This window comes from Sinocyclocheilus anshuiensis, unplaced genomic scaffold (assembly GCF_001515605.1).
Source record: "Sinocyclocheilus anshuiensis isolate Anshui unplaced genomic scaffold, SAMN03320099.WGS_v1.1 scaffold742, whole genome shotgun sequence".
Taxonomy (NCBI): Eukaryota; Metazoa; Chordata; class Actinopteri; order Cypriniformes; family Cyprinidae; genus Sinocyclocheilus; species Sinocyclocheilus anshuiensis.
The window spans coordinates 93,117-98,701 of NW_015544169.1; the positions used below are offsets into that span (position 1 = coordinate 93,117).

At 34.5% G+C, this 5,585-nt stretch overlaps 1 protein-coding gene across 1 annotated transcript in view; it reads left to right on the top strand.

The window, feature by feature from the left end:
* The first annotated feature begins 4,244 nt into the window (after positions 1 to 4,244).
* Positions 4,245 to 5,585, top strand: part of LOC107695969 (protein RD3-like) — a 6,019-nt gene continuing 4,678 nt past the window's right edge. The window contains exon 1 of the mRNA XM_016496094.1: positions 4,245 to 4,414. The gene's annotated coding sequence lies outside the window, so the exon portion shown is untranslated. The remainder of the gene's footprint in view (positions 4,415 to 5,585) is intronic.

Here is a 5,585-nt window from a genome sequence, read left to right on the forward strand (position 1 = left end):
CAGTTGAGAGAAAAGTTTCACACATTAACACACATGTTATAATATAGACTTTTATATTGCAATACAGTAAGCTTTAATACATCCATAATGTTGCTGCTGAAAGACTCGTTCATTTGAGCTTCTGGGATTATTCTGATAGTAATTTGTTAATACTTCTACACTTTTAAGTTAGCTTTTTATGTTCAATGATTCAAGTGTAAGGAGAATAATGTCATCTTATTGTACCTAGTTACTCCCATGATTCAAGCACAGCATCATGGGGCCTTGGAGAAAGGTGGATTGCAGTGTTTCCCAACCTTGTTCCTGTTCCTATACCCTAATGCAGTGCACTATTTGAGGGGTAAGCCATTTGCAGTGATGTCTGAAACCATAGGAACAAGGTTGGGAAACACTAGTCTATTGCCACACACTTGCTGAGATAACACATTGCACATCAGTACTTCTACCACATGTGACCAAAACAAGGAAATAAAAACAATCACCTCTGAACTTGCTGACTTGAAACATTAGAACCCTAGAATAAGGCCAGACCCCTGCGAGTGCCTGCATAAGCATGGTGTTGCACTGGCCATGAAAACAGCCATCAAACCCACTTTCACTGATAAACATTTCGGCATACATTTTTTTTTTTTTTTTGAGAATCACATTTTTGAGAATTTCTGGGATTATGCAACAAAACGAAACACTGGAGAAGAGTGTGTTCTACATGAGTCAGACTTGGTGAGTCAGAATTGCGAAATCTGATTTAAAAAAAAAAAAAGGAAGGCTGAAATCTAATGGATTTGTTTTCACTTCATGAGATGATGTAAAGCTCCACTGCTTCGAGTTCTCTCACAAAAAAAAAAAAAAAAAAAAAATTGTCATTTAGTTTATAAAAACGTGGGGCTGTCAAATTTCAAAGATGGCAAAAAGTGCCATAAAAGTATCATAAAAGTAGTCAATTCGAACATTATGATAGCTCTGCATAAGGAACAGACTAAGATTCACGTTGTTAACATCATTGACTATTATAACAAAATCAATGGCAAAATGACAAAGAACTGAATCTCAAGATGAATCTGAACACAGACTAGAAGGGAGCTTTTGTGGAGTAATTATATAAATTTTGATATGTTCTTCACGCAAACAAATTGAATGTCTTTGGAAAACCTGAAATGTACACATCACACAAACTACTTGTATGGCCTTTTTAGAGTTTGTGAGCTCTTGTTGTTGTATAGTAAGGGCTTTGTAAAGATTTCTGCCTTCATGTTCTACGAAAAAGATAACGGCATACAGGTCTGGACATGTGGCTGATTAAGTGTGATTAAGCAATTAAGTGTGAGAAAAATAGTCCTTGAAAACACAAAAGCAGCAAAAATAAGCTAGCAACGAGGCCTATTATAGCTTTACATTATCAATTACATATAATTTATCAATGTGTGGGTTCCTAATCACTTCCCATTATCAATAAGCAGTGTGGTAAAGCTCAAATGTTCAGTCCAGGATCATAAACAGTTTAGTTGGTGGATGAAATCGGTCCTTGAGCAAAGGCCATTAAAAAACACTTGTGTAAGCAAATGCTGGAAACCCCCATCACTGGTACAAGCAGCTCACATGATCTGTCCTGGCACTTCCTTTTTTTTTCTTTAATTATTTTTTTATTTCTTTTTATTTCTTTTTTACATATTTATTTTAAAATACTATCCCATTTTATTTATATTGAATTTTCCCCAAAATGCTATTAATGAGAATAGTTATGATTTGTACATTGTAAATGTTTACAAGAATGTGAATATGCTATTTCTGAATAGCAATGAAACTTGTTTTCTCAAAGATTTTCAAGTTTACAAATGAGAAACATTCCATTTTACTTGCTTTCTCTAATTTTTTTTTTGTTTCTAAACCTCACAGTAGAAAGGGCAGGAAGGGGGCTCATTATAACTTGTACGTCAGAACTGATTAACAAGAAGGCACTGGATGACTAGATAATTTTCTTCAATGACTTTCAGATCTTGACATTAGAGTAATGCAGTTACAATACAAACGTCTTTGCTGCTGTTTGATACAGTCACCTCACAAGTCTGAATCACAGTAACACCAAACTTCCTGTCTGTGTTCCGTTTCCCATGTTCCATGTCCCTCTTTTAAGGAAATTCCCCTGATGAGTGCATTAGGGGAATTTCCTTAAAAGAGGGACATGGAACATGGGACACACCTTACACCTGTAAGAAAAAATAAATAAATTGGATTTAAGGGCAATACATGTAATCACTATTATATATATATATATATATATATATACAGTGGGTACGGAAAGTATTCAGACCCCCTTAAATATATATGTGCTTTTAGTACAAGAATAGCCCACGTTTATAGTAAAATATTTAATGAAATTATAGTAAGTAAAATGCATAAGGCACCAAATAATTTACAGTGAGAACTGGAAAAGTTTGTTCCTAGAAGTCACTGTGACAACTGTCAGTCCACAACATATTGATTTACTATTGATCACTTTTAACTTAAAACCTCCAATATATGCAGGTCTGGAAGCACCCGCAGTAACTGCTGTGTAACAGTGGTCAAAGTCTCTCTGTAGTGGTGAGAAGGTAAAAGCACGTTTCCTAGGTTGGGGATGGGTGAGGCTCTGCTGAAATGGCAGGTAATCCTACGGTTAAACGTTCAAACCTTGATCCAGTCGATGCAAATGAACTGTGCAGTCTCTCAGAAGGGAGGAGTGATTAGAAGTTGATCAGATCTATGAAAATAAAGTCTGATCTCAGATTTTATATCTGAAGAGTGCAGAACGTGAGGAAGTCAGTAACAACACTCTGACTGGAATTCGTCTTTGTCTTATTCTAGGATTATGAGCAGGCTAATATCACATGAGTAATAGCGCCATTTGTTTCCGAATATAAGCCTGATTGTAATTCAGCTCTAGTCTGAAAGCTCAATAAACAATATCAGTTATTCTGATCAGTAATAAATAATATCAGTTATTCTGTCTTTTTTGCTTTTTATGTATTTTATAGTAAAATATAATTTATTGGCAATACTAGTATTTCATTTCTGAATGAAGTTTTTTAAACAAATCGTTTGAGTGAATTATTCAACGACTTACAAAGTCACTTCTGGCATAATGATATAACCTACAGAAAATGTCACTGAAAATCCCGAGAAAAATCAGTCTGGATTTCGGAAACACTGACAAACTGAGTAAGCCAATCAAGTTCGAGGACCAGCGTTATAACTTTAGCAGATGCAATAGACCATCGGCATGCTGTGTGAGTGTGTTTGACTCATTAAGTGACCAAACTAAGCGACTGGCCTCATGCATGTCATGGTTTTACTGCTAAACTGAGACATCTGCTTGGATTAAACCTTTTCCATCTGCTGTCCTCCAGTCCACTGCCGAGCTGTCTGTGCCAATATTCATTATCTGGTGGAGGAAACATGTCAACATATCTTATATGAATAACCACTAATCATTTCAAATTAATATATGTGACCCTGGAGCACAAAACCAGTCTTAAGTCGCTGGGGTATATTTGTAGCAATAGCCAAAAATACATTGTATGGGTCAAAATTATAGATTTTTCTTTTATGCCAAAATTCATTAGGATATTAAGTAAAGATCATGTTCCATGAAGATATGTTGTAAATTTCCTACAGTAAATATATCAAAACTTCATTTTTGATTAGTAATATGCATTGCTAAGGACTTCATTTGGACAACGTTAAAGGTGATTTTCTCAATATTTTGATTTTTTTGCACCCTCAGATTCCAGATTTTCAAATAGTTGTATCTCGGCCAAATCCTAACAAACCATACATCAATGGAAAGCTTATTTATTCAGCTTTCAGATGGTGTATAAATCTCAATTTCAAAAAATTTAAACTTAAGACTGGTTTTGTGGTCCAGGGTCACATATAGACTTATTTTTATTTCTTTATTTATGTATTTATTATTTATTTAAACTTGTTAACATGGACATTTTAACACTATTTCTAGGCCACTAATCAAATTTGTGACAATCAGCACATGAGCTCTTCAAACAAAAGGTCAGATTTCTGTGCTTGCATTGAAGCTCATGCTCTCAAATCGTGCTGGATAACATGATCATGAGGTTTTTATGTATAAATGGGGATAAAGAAAATAAGCCTTGTACCAGATATCTCATCTTAGTCACATGACCTCATAGCCCACACATGCTCGTAATCTGTTTATGCAGCGCATGACCTGTCCTCCCCCTCTCTTCTGCCCTCCCATCCCATCTGCCTTTCAGCTGATGATGCATGTGGCAGAATAGGCTTGGAGAGCATCGCTATAGCAACCGCAAACAGAAAGGCACTTCAGAGCAATCTCAAAGAGGAAATGTGACCTGGGCCATTACACATCTACAAGCCCTACAAGAGAACCAGATCACTTCTAAAGGTAAGGAGACTGAGAAAATGAGGAATGAATAATATGAGATAGCAAAAGAGAATGGGGGAGGAGTGGGTGGGTGGATGGATGGATGGAAGATAATATTGATAAAAACACAAGACTAACGAATTCAGCACGTTTTGAGATGTCATTCTTTGTATTTTGATAAGTAATATCTGATAAGTTGATGCTAGTGGTAACAGGTGGACATTGAGTATATTACTTTTAGTTTTAGAAGCTTAAAATGTTAGTACAGCGTTCAAGCCACAAAAGTCTGTTCTTGATGGATCACATCATAAATGACTGTTTTGGTCAAATTCTCGGTAGCAATATGGCTATTGTATTCAAATGAATGTGCCTAAAAGCTTTGGCATTCTCTGAAATTTAACTGTTTGCACTTTCATTTTGATCTGGTCTTCCATTTGAGGCAGGTTTATGAATGGCATGTTTTTTTTTTTAGTAACTCAAACAGCTTTGGTTACCATTGACTTTCATTGTATGGACAAACAAAACACTGAGACAATTCTCAAAATACCTTTTTTTGTGTTCCACAAAAGAAAGAAAGTCATGCAGGTTTGGAATGACATGAGGGTGCGTAATTGATGACAGAATTTTCATTTTTGGGTGAACTATCCCTTTAAATGCTGTTAATTCCATAAACTCATCATCTCAGGACAGTGAACACAACTGTGCCATTTAAATTAGTATTTTTAAAAAGAAATCGTAATTCTTTAACAAAGTGGTTTTCACTGTAAGATTATTAGATTACATTTTACCAAAAAAAACAAAAAAAAAACTGTATTATTGTACTTCAAAATTTCATATTTAATTCAATGTGTTACTTGCAGTTTCTTTGTAATTGTTTGTGAAATTCACTAGCAATATCTGAGTGAAATTTAAAAGAAAATACTACACCATTTTTTTTTCTCTGCGCAATGGCATGGCTAAATGCAACCACTAAGATGCAGCTAATCAAGTTAGTGTGCATAGTTAGGATAGAAAACTAATTAGGCTAATTTTAGGCTGTGCATCAGTATTTTGGCACAAGATCACTCAGTAGAATTTAACCTAATTAGATACATGTGTGAAAAAATCACTAAGGTTACATATATTATATTATATTATATTATATTATATTATATTATATTATATTATATTATATTAAATTATATTAAATTAT